This window comes from Cydia pomonella, chromosome 8 (genome assembly GCF_033807575.1).
Source record: "Cydia pomonella isolate Wapato2018A chromosome 8, ilCydPomo1, whole genome shotgun sequence".
Classification (NCBI taxonomy): Eukaryota; Metazoa; Arthropoda; class Insecta; order Lepidoptera; family Tortricidae; genus Cydia; species Cydia pomonella.
The window spans coordinates 24121906-24140694 of NC_084710.1; positions in this window are offsets into that span (position 1 = coordinate 24121906).

Below are 18789 nucleotides of genomic sequence, written 5' to 3' on the forward strand. Positions count from 1 at the left end.
GGTCAGCGCCTTCGCGACTACATGTACTAGTAGCTACAGATGCCTCCCCGACGGCGCCGCAAGCCGCCTTCCTGGACGCGCTGCTGCCCGCGGCGCGCACGCTCGACTGGCACGCGCTGCCACTACAATATCAGGTCAGCGCCTTCGCGACTACATGTACTAGTAGCTACAGATGCCTCCCTGACGGCGCCGCAAGCCGCCTTCCTGGACGCGCTGCTGCCCGCGGCGCGCACGCTCGACTGGCACGCGCTGCCACTACAATATCAGGTCAGCGCCTTCGCGACTACATGTACTAGTAGCTACAGATGCCTCCCCGACGGCGCCGCAAGCCGCCTTCCTGGACGCGCTGCTGCCCGCGGCGCGCACGCTCGACTGGCACGCGCTGCCACTACAATATCAGGTCAGCGCCTTCGCGACTACATGTACTAGTAGCTACAGATGCCTCCCCGACGGCGCCGCAAGCCGCCTTCCTGGACGCGCTGCTGCCCGCGGCGCGCACGCTCGACTGGCACGCGCTGCCACTACAATATCAGGTCAGCGCCTTCGCGACTACATGTACTAGTAGCTACAGATGCCTCCCTGACGGCGCCGCAAGCCGCCTTCCTGGACGCGCTGCTGCCCGCGGCGCGCACGCTCGACTGGCACGCGCTGCCACTACAATATCAGGTCAGCGCCTTCGCGACTACATGTACTAGTAGCTACAGATGCCTCCCCGACGGCGCCGCAAGCCGCCTTCCTGGACGCGCTGCTGCCCGCGGCGCGCACGCTCGACTGGCACGCGCTGCCACTACAATATCAGGTCAGCGCCTTCGCGACTACATGTACTAGTAGCTACAGATGCCTCCCTGACGGCGCCGCAAGCCGCCTTCCTGGACGCGCTGCTGCCCGCGGCGCGCACGCTCGACTGGCACGCGCTGCCACTACAATATCAGGTCAGCGCCTTCGCGACTACATGTACTAGTAGCTACAGATGCCTCCCTGACGGCGCCGCAAGCCGCCTTCCTGGACGCGCTGCTGCCCGCGGCGCGCACGCTCGACTGGCACGCGCTGCCACTACAATATCAGGTCAGCGCCTTCGCGACTACATGTACTAGTAGCTACAGATGCCTCCCTGACGGCGCCGCAAGCCGCCTTCCTGGACGCGCTGCTGCCCGCGGCGCGCACGCTCGACTGGCACGCGCTGCCACTACAATATCAGGTCAGCGCCTTCGCGACTACATGTACTAGTAGCTACAGATGCCTCCCCGACGGCGCCGCAAGCCGCCTTCCTGGACGCGCTGCTGCCCGCGGCGCGCACGCTCGACTGGCACGCGCTGCCACTACAATATCAGGTCAGCGCCTTCGCGACTACATGTACTAGTAGCTACAGATGCCTCCCCGACGGCGCCGCAAGCCGCCTTCCTGGACGCGCTGCTGCCCGCGGCGCGCACGCTCGACTGGCACGCGCTGCCACTACAATATCAGGTCAGCGCCTTCGCGACTACATGTACTAGTAGCTACAGATGCCTCCCCGACGGCGCCGCAAGCCGCCTTCCTGGACGCGCTGCTGCCCGCGGCGCGCACGCTCGACTGGCACGCGCTGCCACTACAATATCAGGTCAGCGCCTTCGCGACTACATGTACTAGTAGCTACAGATGCCTCCCTGACGGCGCCGCAAGCCGCCTTCCTGGACGCGCTGCTGCCCGCGGCGCGCACGCTCGACTGGCACGCGCTGCCACTACAATATCAGGTCAGCGCCTTCGCGACTACATGTACTAGTAGCTACAGATGCCTCCCTGACGGCGCCGCAAGCCGCCTTCCTGGACGCGCTGCTGCCCGCGGCGCGCACGCTCGACTGGCACGCGCTGCCACTACAATATCAGGTCAGCGCCTTCGCGACTACATGTACTAGTAGCTACAGATGCCTCCCTGACGGCGCCGCAAGCCGCCTTCCTGGACGCGCTGCTGCCCGCGGCGCGCACGCTCGACTGGCACGCGCTGCCACTACAATATCAGGTCAGCGCCTTCGCGACTACATGTACTAGTAGCTACAGATGCCTCCCTGACGGCGCCGCAAGCCGCCTTCCTGGACGCGCTGCTGCCCGCGGCGCGCACGCTCGACTGGCACGCGCTGCCACTACAATATCAGGTCAGCGCCTTCGCGACTACATGTACTAGTAGCTACAGATGCCTCCCTGACGGCGCCGCAAGCCGCCTTCCTGGACGCGCTGCTGCCCGCGGCGCGCACGCTCGACTGGCACGCGCTGCCACTACAATATCAGGTCAGCGCCTTCGCGACTACATGTACTAGTAGCTACAGATGCCTCCCTGACGGCGCCGCAAGCCGCCTTCCTGGACGCGCTGCTGCCCGCGGCGCGCACGCTCGACTGGCACGCGCTGCCACTACAATATCAGGTCAGCGCCTTCGCGACTACATGTACTAGTAGCTACAGATGCCTCCCTGACGGCGCCGCAAGCCGCCTTCCTGGACGCGCTGCTGCCCGCGGCGCGCACGCTCGACTGGCACGCGCTGCCACTACAATATCAGGTCAGCGCCTTCGCGACTACATGTACTAGTAGCTACAGATGCCTCCCTGACGGCGCCGCAAGCCGCCTTCCTGGACGCGCTGCTGCCCGCGGCGCGCACGCTCGACTGGCACGCGCTGCCACTACAATATCAGGTCAGCGCCTTCGCGACTACATGTACTAGTAGCTACAGATGCCTCCCTGACGGCGCCGCAAGCCGCCTTCCTGGACGCGCTGCTGCCCGCGGCGCGCACGCTCGACTGGCACGCGCTGCCACTACAATATCAGGTCAGCGCCTTCGCGACTACATGTACTAGTAGCTACAGATGCCTCCCTGACGGCGCCGCAAGCCGCCTTCCTGGACGCGCTGCTGCCCGCGGCGCGCACGCTCGACTGGCACGCGCTGCCACTACAATATCAGGTCAGCGCCTTCGCGACTACAAATATGTACTAGTAGCTACAGATGCCTCCCCGACGGCGCCGCAAGCCGCCTTCCTTTTCTCTGCAGTTGACTGTACTTCGTAGCTACAGACGTTTCTCAAAACCTTGTTGTTATGATCATATTTCACGCATTTTCTTGCTTCAGAGTATAGTAAACATATTATTGAACAACAATTATTTAACAAATTATAATCGACTGGTCGTTATTTAATTTATCGCCACTCGTTACAAAATTCCTATTTTTTGCACTTGTATCGTAAATTTGAGAAGTGAAATAGTTATTTATGCTCGTAAAAGCGACATTTACGTCGCGTGTAAGCGACATAATAGTATTTCATGCAACAGTTGTATAAGAAGGGTCAAAAAAGGCGAGTGGCGTGAGTTACAATGTGAGCCGGAGCCGAAGGCGTAGGCGAACATTGTAAAGAAATATGCCACGAGCAATACAACGTTGCATACAATACTTTTCCTACGAGTCAACAAAAATAAATCTTAATTTAGGTAAACAAAGCAAAAGTATATAGCCAAGACGCGCGAGCATACCTTGTTACGCGCCCGGCCCGCCCCGGGCCGCGGCCGGCCGGTCGGCGACACCTCCTCGTAACTCATGAGGCCCTGGTACTTGCTACTTGCTAAATTAAATTTTTGGACAGTTTTTTCTCGATTTTGGCCACTGTAGCCTACGGAGACTAACAAGCAACGCTAAGCGGTCTTCTTAGTCTATGGGTGTTGCTATATTACGGGTGTCACATGCGTGTTTCTGACTTATGAAGTCATTGTTTTTACTATGCAACCAAATGAATATTTTGTAAGTTGGCAGCAATGCACTTAGTTTAAAACTGTATTAGTTTTGATTTTGTTAGGTTGGTAGCCATTAATCGCAGTAACGTTATAGCGATTAAAAGCACAAGTGCTGTTATGAGGAATAGAGAATATAGACTTTTCTTGAAACCTTTTATGTATGTTCTTATATTCGTGTTAATGAATGCATAAAGGACAGATAACAGTAGAGGAGTAGGAAAAAAAAATTATATGCTCTAGAGCGGTGCTGTAAAGACATCTATTACGACCCTTATTAACTTAGCAATAAAGTTCTGCATCTGCCATACTGCCTACCCGCCCTGCCGGCGCAAACACTGCGACGCGCCCCGACCAGCCAGAGTACAATATTCTTTAGTCTTGAAGAAATACAGTAAAATAACCTAAAATATTTAAATTTTTTATAAATGTTCCTCGCAATGGAAGTGAAAAGCACAGTGTATAACTCAGGCATAAATGTCAATTTTTATCCTCGACCATATTGATCCTCGCTGCGCTCGGACTAATAAATTTCCTCGGATAAAAATGGATCGCTTTATGTCTATGTTGTTTAATCTACTATTGTAGGCACTATTGTAGGTAGGTAAATATTCAGAATAACCATCGAATCCGGGAATCATACAGATAAAGCCATCGATCATTTTGTAGTCGATCAAAATATAACTAAATAGATTTTCTTATGCCAATCTAAAAAATTTTTATATAGGTATGAATTGTCATACTCACCATAAATATCTTCCAGAACGGTGAGCTCTCCCTGGCGCGGCTGCTGGCGGGCGCGGCGCGCGCGCTGGCCGCGCCGGCGCCCCCCGCCTACAAGTACCTCGCGCACGGCCTGCTGACTGCGCTGGCCAAGCCGCTAGTGCTGCACGATGGTATCTAATGATCTCTCTCTCTCTCTCTCTCTCTCACACACACACACACATACACACAGAAAGTTTCTCCGTGGCGAAGCTGCTGGAGGCAGGAGTGAGCGCACTTTCAAAAAATGATTGGAAATATTTTGCATCCAAACTAGGCATCGTTACAAAAAGTTCTTATAAAAGTTATTTTTTCTTTCACTAGCGGAGAAACTAGCAGCATGGAGCAACGACGACTCCAACGACGACTCTGAATCACCGCGTCCTCAGCTTGCGATATGTGGCCTGCTGCCCGCACTCGCCAAGCTGCAGGAACTTGTCGATGCAGCGCTGCACACACTCAAGTGAGTTTCATTTAGTTAATGTTTCATTAAAAAGTGCTTCGAGAGTCAACAACACTACAACAAATAAAACAACAACAAATTATGCTCCTGTCTAAACCCCTTCCAACTTCTGGATCATGGGAGGGATGGGGGGGGGGTATGGAATTTAAGGGGGGGGGGACAAAAACAAACGAATCAAAACAGTATAACTTCAAAAGAGTCTTCGATGAATTAGAAAATTATTTAAAACCGTATTTCACAAATGAAAAAAAAAATCTGGTAAAAGGATTTATGTGCTACGAAAGTTCACTTTTTGGTCATTTTTTGAATTTGGATTTTTAAGGGCCGATTTTTCAAACATCAGATCAAATTATCTGTCAGATGAAGATAACACGCTCCCTTTCTTTCTCAAGCAAGAGGAAAAAGAGAGTGTTGTTTTTATCTGATGTTTGACAAATCAGACCTAAATGGAATAAGTGACAGAGATTTCTCAGAAGCACATAATTCTCCATTTTTAACCGACCTTTGATGGTATTTTAAACAGTGTTAGCGCGTTTTTGCGCTATTTAAATAAAAGACAATATGTTTAAAGAAGTACCATTGTTTTAATGGTGTATTACAAGTTATTACTGATAGGTTCTTTGTCTAGGACACGCGCGTTCAGTTCAGTGGTTAAAATGCAAGAGGTCGATGCTCGGGTCGCGCTGCACGTCGATGTGTCGCATGCGCGAAACTCCGGCGCTGGCATCGCGCTCTCCGGTCGGCCGCCGTTCTGTCGTCTATGTTGGCAGATTGGAGCCGCATCTCCATCAATCATCGGTTGTAGACGAAACTAGCGGTGTTGCCACAGCGCTAACAAACAGCATAGTGAACTTTACTGTTATTTTGGTCTTAGCGCGTACATTGTGCACAGGGTAGGGGAGGAGACGTGCGAGATGGTGGCGGGAACAGACAGCCACAGCGTGGCGCTGGGCGGCCTGCTGCTGGCGGACGCGGCCTGCGCCATCTGCCAGCTGGCGCGAGGCGATCTAGTCCATCACTATATTGAGATCTTCAGGTAAGGTAAAATAATAAATAATAATAATAATAATAATAAATTCTTTATTTGGCAGGCAAGAAACCCAAAAAAAATAATAATTACAATGCACATAATAAAAGGTGTAAAAGAAAACATAAAATACAGTAAAGAATAAAAAAAATAATAATAATGCTTATAACCTAAAACAATGAAATAAAACATTTACAAAACTTATGCACTAAAAAAGGCCGTTCTCGGACCGGTGCAGTTTTCGCCAGTGTTTGTTAAATTCGTCACTGTAGTCTTTAGCTACCAGTGACAGAATTTCATTGTTGGAGGCTAGCAATCTCGCCCGGAAGGCAGCCGACCTGGCTCTCAGGATGGCGAAGAAGTCAGGGACCCTCGCGTCCGCGAACATGCCCTTCGCACTGCAGAAACGGGGTAATTTCAACAAAATACGAAAGGCGTTATTGTACTGTACCCTTAACGCGTTGAAGGAGTGCCTGGTGTACCTGTTCCAAAGCTGACAAGTATAAAAACATTGGCAAAAGGCTTTGAACAGGGTCACCTTTACCTCACTCGAACAACGCGCAAAGCGTCGAGCCAACATGTTGCACCGAACCGCGAGAGCCCTGCGCTCCCTCTCCATATCGGCGTTATCTTTCAAGTACTCGTCCAGGATATGTCCTAAGTACTTAAAGCTCGTTACAACCCGAATTGGCGCACCACTCATACACACCGTAGGTATCACCTCCGGACCCTTCCCTGACCTAAAAACGAGCATTTCCGTCTTAAGCACGTTATATTTTAGGCCATGCGTACTGGCATAATGTTCGCAGATCTTAAGCAGCTTCATAAGACCATTAATCGAGGGGCTGAGAAGCACCATATCGTCTGCGTAGCTCAGATTGTTAACTCATACGTTACCAATATGGCAACCGACGTTGGAGCCTCTCAGCTCCCCGATAAGATCGTTGACATATAAATTGAATAGGTCCGGAGATGTCAACCCGCCTTGGCGCACTCCACAGTCTAGCCTGTAATCGTTAGACTGTGCGTCACCCCACTTTACATTGTTAGTTTGGTTTTCGTACCAGAACCTCAACAGACCTATAACCTCAGGAGGTGTCCCAGACGTGAATAGCTTTTTCCACAGCAAATCATAGTTGACTAAGTCAAAAGCGCGGCTGAGATCTAAAAAGCACGCGTACACTGACGTTTCCCTTTTGACATAGTGATTCACTGTGTACTTCAGACCTAATATTGCAGAATCCGTTGAAAGTCCTGAGCGAAAACCAAACTGCGCCTGATCAATTGTAAGATTCCTAGTCAATTCGGGTTGTAATAGCCTCTCGAGTACTTTGCCGATTATCGTAGCCAGCGAGATAGGCCTGTAGTTGTTAAGACTAGACAGGTCACCAGTTTTATTTTTAACAATAGGGACAACTATTGTTTTCATCATGTCAGGAGGAAGATAACAATGGGCTAGGCATGCATTAAAAAAATCTGCTAGGACACGATAAAGCTCGTCACTGCCGTGGAAGATGTGCTCCACGCTAAGTCCATCGTGCCCCGGGGACTTCCCACGCTTCATATGTTTTACAACATTAGAAATATCTTTCATTGTAAAAAAGATGTTATTGTCGTGAGGGGTCACCGGTACCGAAAGCCCCGACGGGGGCACACCCTCCACGTTCAACGGCGTAACCTTGAAATGAGAGGCGAACATATCCGCTATCAGTTTAGGTTCACTAACATTGTTGACTGAGACTGGCAACCCTTGTTTACTATTAAGAGACTTAGTCGCTTTCCAAAATTTTGAGAAATTATTATTCGCCCGATTTAAAGTTAAAATGTTCATTTTTATTTGTTCCTCATTCTTCTGGCACCATTTTAATTTATTTTTAAACACTTTACGGCTGTTTCGCATATTTTCATAATAAACACCGGAACTAGGGTTGCCAGCTACCGCCCAACATTTATAATGGATTTTAGCAATCTCATGAGATTCACTGACATGATGATTCCACCCGGCGACCTGCCTCCTCCGCGTTGAACCGGTCCGAGGACGGCGATGGCAGGTACGAGCGGCGGCATTCTGTAAAGTCCTCACTATCTCATTATATCTACCATCTAATATTAACTTATAATTATTAAAATTATTACTTATGCTAATATCACAGGCAATACAATGACCAGGAGAAATCACATTTTTAAATTCATAATAACAAGCTTCCGCATACTTATATGACTGCTCTTTACTTTTGTTGTTCCAAAGTACTTTACTTAGATTATTAGAAGGGTCTTGGTTAAGTTTTTTAATCATAACAGTCGTGTCAAGTACAATGTACAGCGGAAAGTGATCCGACCAACACACGTCGTTGTCCACACGCACACACTTAATCAATTCGTAGGCCGCAGAGGTAGCCACGCAGTGGTCGAGCCACCGGCGCGCGCCACTCGCCTCGCACAAGTACGTATATGTATCCGGTTGACCACATAAGAACTTCACGTCAGCACACTCCCATTGCTCATCCTTACAAAAATTATCGAGTTCTTGCCCAAACCGTGAATTCGGATGTGCATTATAATCACCTAAGATAAACGCGTTCTCCACTTCGCTATCATTAATAACAGCACTAATTATTCCGAGACAGTTCGTGAAATTTATTAGGTCCTCACTGTTGTTACTATCATACGGCATGTAAACACTAAAGGCTAGAAATGCGTTCTCCTCGATTTGAATACGCACGGCAATGATTCTGTCACTACCACAGTCCACAACGGACACGTTTTTGAAGACCGATTTCCTCCACATAAGCGCGAGCCCGCCGTATGGTCTCCCACGTAGTACACCGGCCGACGAGTCTACAGACGATTTGGCATAGCAACCGAAGTCGTCATCGATTTCATGTATGAAGTTTAGATCATGTTGTAATAGCCATGTTTCCTGTAGCGCTATGAGATCAACATTTTTGCAGATATCTCGCACATGTTGGACCGATCGTTTAATTGACTTACAATTAAATGATACAAAAGATAAGGGGGTAAGTATCCTAAATCATTTCTTTTGGACTCGATAAAAATATTTTATTGTTTAAGTAGGCTTATTACGATGCGCTTATGAACCTCAAATAAAGCTCCCCCGGCTCTAATCCTACACCTCTGACCCGGGAAGATTTAAATCCCCCCTCAATTGGAGGAGGGTATCCCAATAAGGACCGGCAAGAAACTCGGCGGGACACATTTTTTTCAAAACATTACATCTTATAAATAACACGCATTAAATAAGACAAAAAAAAAAAACAATTTAGATTACTATAGAAATGATGCAATTACCTACAGTAGCTACTTTCTTATAGACGAAAGCTTCCGTTCACAAAATATCCCTTTTAAAAGTCTTTTGCAAAGAATTAGTGGCGTATTTTCCCTAGGCGTGGTGGCCTGAGACAGCGCAAGCTTATTTTGGTGATCAGTTTTAGGCGGCAAACATCTGTAGTCACAGTCAACAAACTATTTGAATTTTTTTGATAATTGAACTAGGGACTCAAATCACTCAAACTGTCTGGGGATTTCTGTGTATTTCGTACAACACCAATCATCCTAAGATTTGTATTTCTGTTACAGGGAACCTCGTCACGCCGAGATCCTAGTGACATGCGCGTTGAGACTGTTACCGGCGCCTGTAGCGGCGCACGCACAAGACAGCGGCAACAGTCCGGCGCCTGCACAGTATGCGAGCATGTTCCTGAACCCACCAGAGTTCTCTGTCAAAGGTATAACTAATAATAATATACATCCATAATATTATGCTTACCATTTAGGGTAGTTTCAATTAACAAAAATACTTAAGAACTAAAAATAAACTATCAATAACTATAAATAAAACTAAACCTAAACTAACCTACAAAAACTAGTCAAACAACCCACCCGCATCGCTCCCAACGCAAAGGTGCCCATCACGCTTGCTGCGTTTCCGAGTTGACCCGCGATGGACAACCTTTGCGCTAGAAACGACCCGGAGCGGGGGTCGAGACCCCTCTCCTGCAAGCGCCGCCCCAGTTCCCCAAGAAAAGATTTCGGTCGAGAGATCGGACGTCTCCGCGGCGAGGGGAACAAACAAGGAGCGTGTTAGCCCCGAGTACTTGTCCTTCTTTACGGACGCCGCCTGCTCAGCGGCAGCTCCCGCCGCCCGCCGGCGCGGCCCGAGCGGCCGAGGGGCGCGGCGGCGAACGTACTGACGCAGGTGGCATCCCACAAAAGGCAACACCCCTCTCCCACGGCACCAGAGTCAAACCGTCCGGCTTTTTACCTTCCGACCGACTAAGGCTCGGCGGCTCCAGCACAAACGGGACATTGGCGGACACCTTCGAATAATATCGTTTAACGCGTGGTGCCGTGGGAACCTCCCCGCGTACCGGCGACAGCTCAAGGCATGGTACCCGTTGCTCTCCACCATAGGCCCGCAGATGCATAGATGTGGTGCACAAACATCACAGCCTAGACGGGTTAATATCAAAACGACTGAATCTCAAAATGACCTGTTTAGCATGAGGTCCAGAACGCAAAACGACCACAGTATCAAAAAGCCTATATCTCATAATAGCATGGTAGCAAAACGACTAACGAGTAAAAGGCCTTCGTCTCAGAATAGCTTAGTATCAAAACGACTTGTTCGCAAAACGACCACTCCGTGGAACGTCTACATCTTTAAATGCCTTAATAGCAAAAGGACTAGATCGCAGAAGAACTAAATCTCAAAATGGTTGAATAGCTAAACGACTTCTTGTTGAAAGGGCATGAAACACTATTTCTCTTCGGGCATCTATGGATACCTAATTGTATAACATTATGTAAACATTATGCATGAAGATGAAGTATGTTAAAGAATTACTTAATGGTCAAATCGCAAGGAATAAAACAAAAGAACATAAAGATAAATCAATATATGTCGTGGTAAATAAATATGCTTACTCATTACTAACAAAAAATTGCTTTTACTTATCGCAATGAAATTTTTAAAATTATAACGACATTTTAAACAGAGTTTCCCAACTCTAATAGCTCAAATGATTTTTATATCATAATAATAAAATAAATCATTGGCACATTATTAATCGGCGTTTTTTTTTCCGATATGCTTTTGAGAAACTCAAATGGGCTAATATCTCCATCCTTCAGCGATTCCAGCTCCATCTTATATTTTCGATCAAATATAATGTCTCTTTTTTTGCGGTTTGTTGAATGGAATAGAGATCTGTGTAATTTCAGGCTCTGGATAGCGGCTTCTTTTTCAGACTTTCCAAAAATAGAATGAGAGTGGGCTTTGGCTGTACTCTAACATTTAGACGCCGATGCCACGCCTCTAAGGCATTTGTTGTACGATGTCGTTCTTTACAACAAGATATCAAACTTGTTTTTTTTATCCAGAATCTTTCGACATACTCTTTAAATTTTTCAAATTCAGTGCCAGTCGGAGCATTTATAACGATACCTTGCCATCCGTCGCAAATCAAGGACGCTGGTAGAAGAGGCAGATTTGCTGTCATTCTCACGATTTCTTTTTGCTCGGATGTCACCGTCATTTCAAAGTTTTCAGCATTATCCCATATATTTTTATTAAAATGATAGTAACACCCTGTTACGCTCGAGTTTTCGAAAATATTTTTAAAGGCACTAACTTGGCCTAATTCGTAGTCACATTTATATCTTCTTATATTAATTTTCAGTACATCGCGTATTAATAAAAACATTGCTTCATACGTTTTCTGACGTTAGTCAGGCAACAGTGCAAACAAAGCCGGCACAATGTTAGTTGCAATTTCAGAGCTCCCTGAATCAACGTGTACAGTATAAATCTGGCAGAATGGTTGAGGGACTCTTTTAAAAGTACCATCTCCGAAAAAATGTTTGCTGTGGCTGGCATAATATTGTATCAGATTTAAGTTTTTCTTATAACAAAACAAAAACAATTTGGTTTCAGTACACAACTTATACTCTGCTCCTAAAAAGTCATGGCCTATAATATTTGGTATTTTAACACTGCCAGACTTTGCAAACTCAGTCGTTTTGACGTCCAGATAAGAACGTCTTGCTCGATGCAAAGAATCTTTGACAGATTCAAAACATGGAAATTGGACTTGCTCGGGCTCGCTGCATTCATTGATATGTTTAAGACAGGCTTCTTCGTAGTTCTGTTTGATGGATTTCATGTTTTCGCACACATTGACCTTTGCCTTTTGAACAATGATATCCCGTATAATTTTGTCTGGATCTGCTTCACAAACGTGTTCTGATTCACGAAGAACTGTGTAATTTTCACGTTTTACAGTAATAGAAGCACTGCACTCCTGTCGCTTGTTGCATCTCCATAAAGAAGTTCCGTTGACGTTATTAGATACGTGATTATATTTGTAGTCGCCGTATATGCACGCATTTTTATTTTTGTTACTTTTAATATACACAAATTTTTTTCTTTCCATATTTTCACAAAATAAATTCAGCATTCAATCAGAAAACTTTAAGACTATGGAGTGTGGATTAAAAGGAGTGCAATCTCTTATGGTAGAACTGTTGCAAAAGTGTCCAGCTGCCAGCTATAAATAATAGTTCCAAATCTCTCCAGAGTAGCGCTAGAGTAGCTAAGATCCTATGCGTTATTGACGGAGTGAAGTGCGCTGTCTATGATTTGATTTTTTGTTCAAGTACTCTAGGTATTGTAGCGCCACCTATTTAAGGTTTTTTGATGACACTTTTGGTATATGGAGATTTCTTTCCTTACCTCCACCTTCCATATTTAAGACAATATAACATTGCCTGTCATTGAGAGTCATAAGGACTTGTAATGATAAATTTTAAGTGGCCAGTATATAATATTATTCAAGTATTATATTGTATCAAACCTTTGTGTACCTATAACATGTTATAGTGCGGACTGAGGTTAGACATTGGGGCCTAAATTAAAGTAAGTTTCGAAGATCTAAAGACAATTATACCTAGGGTTTTTAACTGAATTTATTACAAAAAAACTCTTTGGTACCAGAAAACATCGTCATGAAACTAAAACCAAAAGACACTTTCGTAAAACTGCCGTGAACCAAGAAAAACCAAGATGAAAGTACGTGTTACATGCCCTTTCAACAAGAAGTCGTTTAGCTATTCAACCATTTTGAGATTTAGTTCTTCTGCGATCTAGTCCTCTTGCTATTAAGGCATTTAAAGATGTAGACGTTCCACGGAGTGGTCGTTTTGCGAACAAGTCGTTTTGATACTAAGCTATTCTGAGACGAAGGCCTTTTACTCGTTAGTCGTTTTGCTACCATGCTATTATGAGATATAGGCTTTTTGATACTGTGGTCGTTTTGCGTTCTGGACCTCATGCTAAACAGGTCATTTTGAGATTCAGTCGTTTTGATAGTAACCCCAGCCAAGCCCCAGATTCCGGCACCGAAGCAGCGTTTAACCTGGCTCTAACAGCACCAGAGACGTTATTTAAAAGACTGACAAACACACGCTTAATGCCGACTTCGTCCCACAACCGCTGAAGAAACGGCTTTTCAGGTACGGGCGCACCCGGATTGAGTGTCTCCCAGGCTGAAAACGCATCGGAAGCGAAAGGTATGATAGCCCTGTCCCCATCACAGGATACAATCTTAGTGACAAGGTCCACTACCCCCACCGCCGATGCCAAGAAGGCCGGGAGACACACATCCCGCACGCGCCGTATACCCAAGTACCGCCACTACGTATAGGCAACGAAGCCAAATCCCATTGGTCCGAATCTAAAGCGACATTAAGCACACACTCAGCATATTCTTTCACCACACGGTCAAAAGAGTCAATGTGGCCGGGGTGCAGCCAGCCAGGCACAGTACGCAAAAAGTACGTCACCTTGGGAACAGCAAAGCAGGACCTCGACAAAGTAAGCGCCACATGAGCTGAGAGCTTTTTTAACCTCTCGCTAGCTAAGAAACTGGTCTCTCTCTCTCCCTGAAGACTGCGGGTATAGCTGCGGGGAAAATCGGAGATCCCAAAATATTAAAATTTTGGGTAGACAACTCCTTGAGACCACGGAGTAAAAGGTACCAAACGAAGAGAAGGAAGGTTGAGAAATGGCGCTACAGGGAAAAAAACTCACATTTACTGGAGTTGACCTCGAGTCCCAACTCCCGAAAAAGTAGAAGGAGCGCAAGCAGATCCTGTTCGACTTCCTCTGGCCTACCCCCCAGAGTGTTGTCATCGAGGTACCAGACATTCAATAGTGACCGAGATCTAGATACTGATTTTTGTATAGTCAGGCTGAAGATTAGAGGGCCAATCGGGTCACCCTGCTGAGCACCGACCTGAGATGAAATGGATGAACCATTATAGAAGAGCTTGGAAGAGGACGAATAAGCCTGATATAAAAAAGGGTAGAGAGCTAGAACTTTCTCCAGAACCTCTGTTAGAAGAGTGTCGCGTTCTAAAGAGTTGAAAGCATTATTTATGTTCATCTTGATGATGTGGTTACCTATAATTAGATAAGCATCAGTCCTGATTGTCATATAGACTTAAGAGCATGTAAGATGTATTATCTGTTGGTAATCCTAAATAAATAAAATAAAATAAAATAAATAAATGATAATGCAATCCGCGTTGTGCGGGTCAAGGGCGAAGGCTCGGATGGCGTGGATAGCAGGCTCACAACCCAGTTTTTTGCCAAAGCCCAGCTGGCATGGTTGCAAATAGGACGCCATTTCATGTCGCACGGCATAGCAACCAAGCTTGGCAGCCAAAAGGCGGAAGACGCTGCCAACGGCGGTAGGCCTTAAACCGCCGTCAGAACCTGAAACAAGCTCCTTCAAATGTGATGGACGCAGAAACATTGTTAAAGGAGCCTAGAGCTTATGCAACCTCCTCCGGCCTGACGGTGAGCGCTGGGTAGGATCTGTCTGGTTCCGGTGGGAACAACAACGGTCGGGATGGGGCAGGGTGCTTTAACCGTAAGTTGGCAAGGGTTTCAGGGCTCGACGGTGCCACAGCATCATCCGACATCAACACCCTGACTGCACCCTTGAGATCGCCCTCGAACACTTTAGACTCGATAGCCTGAGGGACCGAGTGCGGCCTCGAGGACACAGACTCAGCTTCGACAAATAATGTGTCAATGACCCCCACCGATTCAATGTTACGCTTCACTTTTGTGGTCAAGTTACCTGGACCGGCTGCTTCTGGCGCTTTCAATGCGGAATAGGAAAAGGATAGCCTCGCGAACCACTCCGACGTACCATGGGCGTTGATGCATCTATCGATCACATAGCACAATTTACCCGCGGCAACATTCCGCGTTCCTTTAGGGGCGTGACGCAGCACCCGCATCGGCTTTCTAAAAGTAGCCAGGTTCAAACCCGGTACCAAGTTATCATCGTAACAAATATGTCAGTAAAGTACGTAACCATCAATATTTTTTTCCATTCAGACCCCCCGTCGGCGCTGGACGTGGGGCGGCTGGCGTGCCGCGTGGTGTGGCACTGCGCGCGCTGGGCGGGCGGCGCGCTGCGCGGCTGGTGGGGCGCCGCGCCGCCGCGCGCCGCCCGCGCGCTCGAGCGCCTGCTGCGGGCCTACGTCTCGCCGCACCTCATCCGGGAGCAGTTGGCGGCGGTCAGCGCCGGGGCAGAGGGCTTGGAGGATGCCGAGGTATGTGAGGCGCGGCACTGCGCGCGCTGGGCGGGCGGCGCGCTGCGCGGCTGGTGGGGCGCCGCGCCGCCGCGCGCCGCCCGCGCGCTCGAGCGCCTGCTGCGGGCCTACGTCTCGCCGCACCTCATCCGGGAGCAGTTGGCGGCGGTCAGCGCCGGGGCAGAGGGCTTGGAGGATGCCGAGGTATGTGAGGCGCGGCACTGCGCGCGCTGGGCGGGCGGCGCGCTGCGCGGCTGGTGGGGCGCCGCGCCGCCGCGCGCCGCCCGCGCGCTCGAGCGCCTGCTGCGGGCCTACGTCTCGCCGCACCTCATCCGGGAGCAGTTGGCGGCGGTCAGCGCCGGGGCAGAGGGCTTGGAGGATGCCGAGGTATGTGAGGCGCGGCACTGCGCGCGCTGGGCGGGCGGCGCGCTGCGCGGCTGGTGGGGCGCCGCGCCGCCGCGCGCCGCCCGCGCGCTCGAGCGCCTGCTGCGGGCCTACGTCTCGCCGCACCTCATCCGGGAGCAGTTGGCGGCGGTCAGCGCCGGGGCAGAGGGCTTGGAGGATGCCGAGGTATGTGAGGCGCGGCACTGCGCGCGCTGGGCGGGCGGCGCGCTGCGCGGCTGGTGGGGCGCCGCGCCGCCGCGCGCCGCCCGCGCGCTCGAGCGCCTGCTGCGGGCCTACGTCTCGCCGCACCTCATCCGGGAGCAGTTGGCGGCGGTCAGCGCCGGGGCAGAGGGCTTGGAGGATGCCGAGGTATGTGAGGCGCGGCACTGCGCGCGCTGGGCGGGCGGCGCGCTGCGCGGCTGGTGGGGCGCCGCGCCGCCGCGCGCCGCCCGCGCGCTCGAGCGCCTGCTGCGGGCCTACGTCTCGCCGCACCTCATCCGGGAGCAGTTGGCGGCGGTCAGCGCCGGGGCAGAGGGCTTGGAGGATGCCGAGGTATGTGACACATTATTTGTTGCGTTATCCACTAGGGAAGCTGAGTACGTGCCAGTACTTTCAACAGAAACAGAAAAGGCCGCCCGGACTTTGCAAAGACTATTTAAAGCTTCCGTGTTTCCGTAGTTTATTTAGAAGCAGGTGACGGCTCTTAGCACTGAAGCGATATCTACTAGGGAAGCGGAATACGTAGCAGTAGTTTTAAGAGAAACACTTTAACAAGGCCGCCCGGGTATTAGAGGGACTGATGAAAGCTTACACGTCTCCGCAGTTGATCAAGAAACAAGTGTCAGGTTTTAACGCGCTGAAGCTGCACGTTTAGAAGATGCCGAGGTAAGTTTCGTTCTATTATCTACTAAAATTGCTGGATAAATAAATATCGCCATACAGCGGGGAAATACGGCCAGCCTTCTAGGCACCTTGCCCATTGACGGCAATTTGACCAAATTTTTTGTCTTTAGTTTAAGTACTTAGTAAGTTTTATTATGTTTGTTTATTTTTTTGTTTATGGATATGAAAATAATTTGTATCAATGATTTACGATAGATACCAGTGCTGCACTCTTTCGGCAAAACATTGCAGTAATACTCCCTATTGTGCTTGGGTTTTTTAGAATTGTCTTGATGAGTATTAGTTACCTGTTGAAACGTCGTACAGTCAGAAAAGAAAGTTGTATATTTTTATGCAAAGACTTATTATGGATTTTATGGTCATATACAGCGTGTCCCTAGCCATTGGACAAAGCCGAAATGTACATATGCATTAGGGTAATTAGAACCAGTGTACAAAGTATCATAACAGCCGGTGTAGCGGTTTCGAAGAAATTAACAAATTACCAATTTTTACTTTAGAGCAGCCTGTATGTGTTAGTAGATCCTAAGGTAATATCCTCAAAGAATAGTATGGAACCTTCTTCAACCTTTTTGATTAGCTTTTTTATTTATGTATGAAACAAATAAGCTTCTGACTTTTGAAAAAGATCATCATTATCAAAAATTCCCGGATCCGGCCGGATTACCAGATCCGCCGGACCGGATTGCAAACCCTATTCGGTTCACGCAAATTGCACAAAACGCATTATTCCCTTCAAAATAAAAATAAAATCGAACGCGCTCGAGTAAGTCAAGGTCGCGTTTTTTTTTGCAACTATGTGACCCTGCCACTCGCTGACGGATCGCTAAACTCGTCAGATTATTGAAATGGAGACTATTTAAGAGGCCTTATTCCTACAGACGAGCGTATTTTGTAAAATCATTTCCTGAACTAGGGGCTCGAACAGTTCAAATTTTAATTTTCTCTTTTAAAGCTCTTTCTTAATGAGTTTTGCAGTGAGAAGTGGCGTTTCGGTTCTCAATTGTGCAGTAAACAAGAATCATTTGGTACATGAATGGTTACAATTTGATTCAACATATCTCGTACGAGGGGCTGGAATGATTAACAATCGAAGATTCATTTGAAAAAATTGATAAAATACCTTCCGAGTATTCTTCATTTTTTTGCCGAAAACAGGGTTACATTATATTTTTTTCCGCAAATTGTACGCATATTTTGCTTTAAAAATAATATTATAGCAAACTGTAACTTTATGTTAACCTATAAAAAAAATCATAACTATGGGACCTACATTGCCGTAAATTTATATTTTTTTAAAACACGTGTAAATCACGCAGCACCGACGCTACGCTCTCAGTCCGCGCGGAGCGCGCTAGGACGGACCTGTGCTCGATTGTCAGGCGTTCGTTGCGTTCGTAATCAGTTACGGAGTTCCGAGAAGTGCTGTATACTGCGATTAGAAAATCTTAATAAAAGTACATTTTTTACACTATGCTTAACAACAGACTCTCGCTTATTGATGGATTTTCAGTGTTACTTGAAATTACGTTAGGGTTTGCATTATTATTTTTGACCCGGACGAATCCAAGTTCTCATGATGGAGTCAGGAGTTGATCACTAGAACTCCTAATCTACTCATTGTAATCCCATCCTGTTTAGGCTCAAAATATTTGCCCTCACCCTGACGAGCACCATCGATCTAGATGAGGTCCAGGATCTCATGATGGAGTCAGGAGTTGGTCACCAGAACTCCTAATCTACTCATCATAACTCCATCGTGTTTGGGCTCAATAGATTTGCCCTGACTAGCACCATCAATCTAGATGAAGTCCAGGGTCTCATGATGGAGTCAGGAGTTGGTCACTAGAACTCCTATCTACTCATCATAAGTCAATTGTG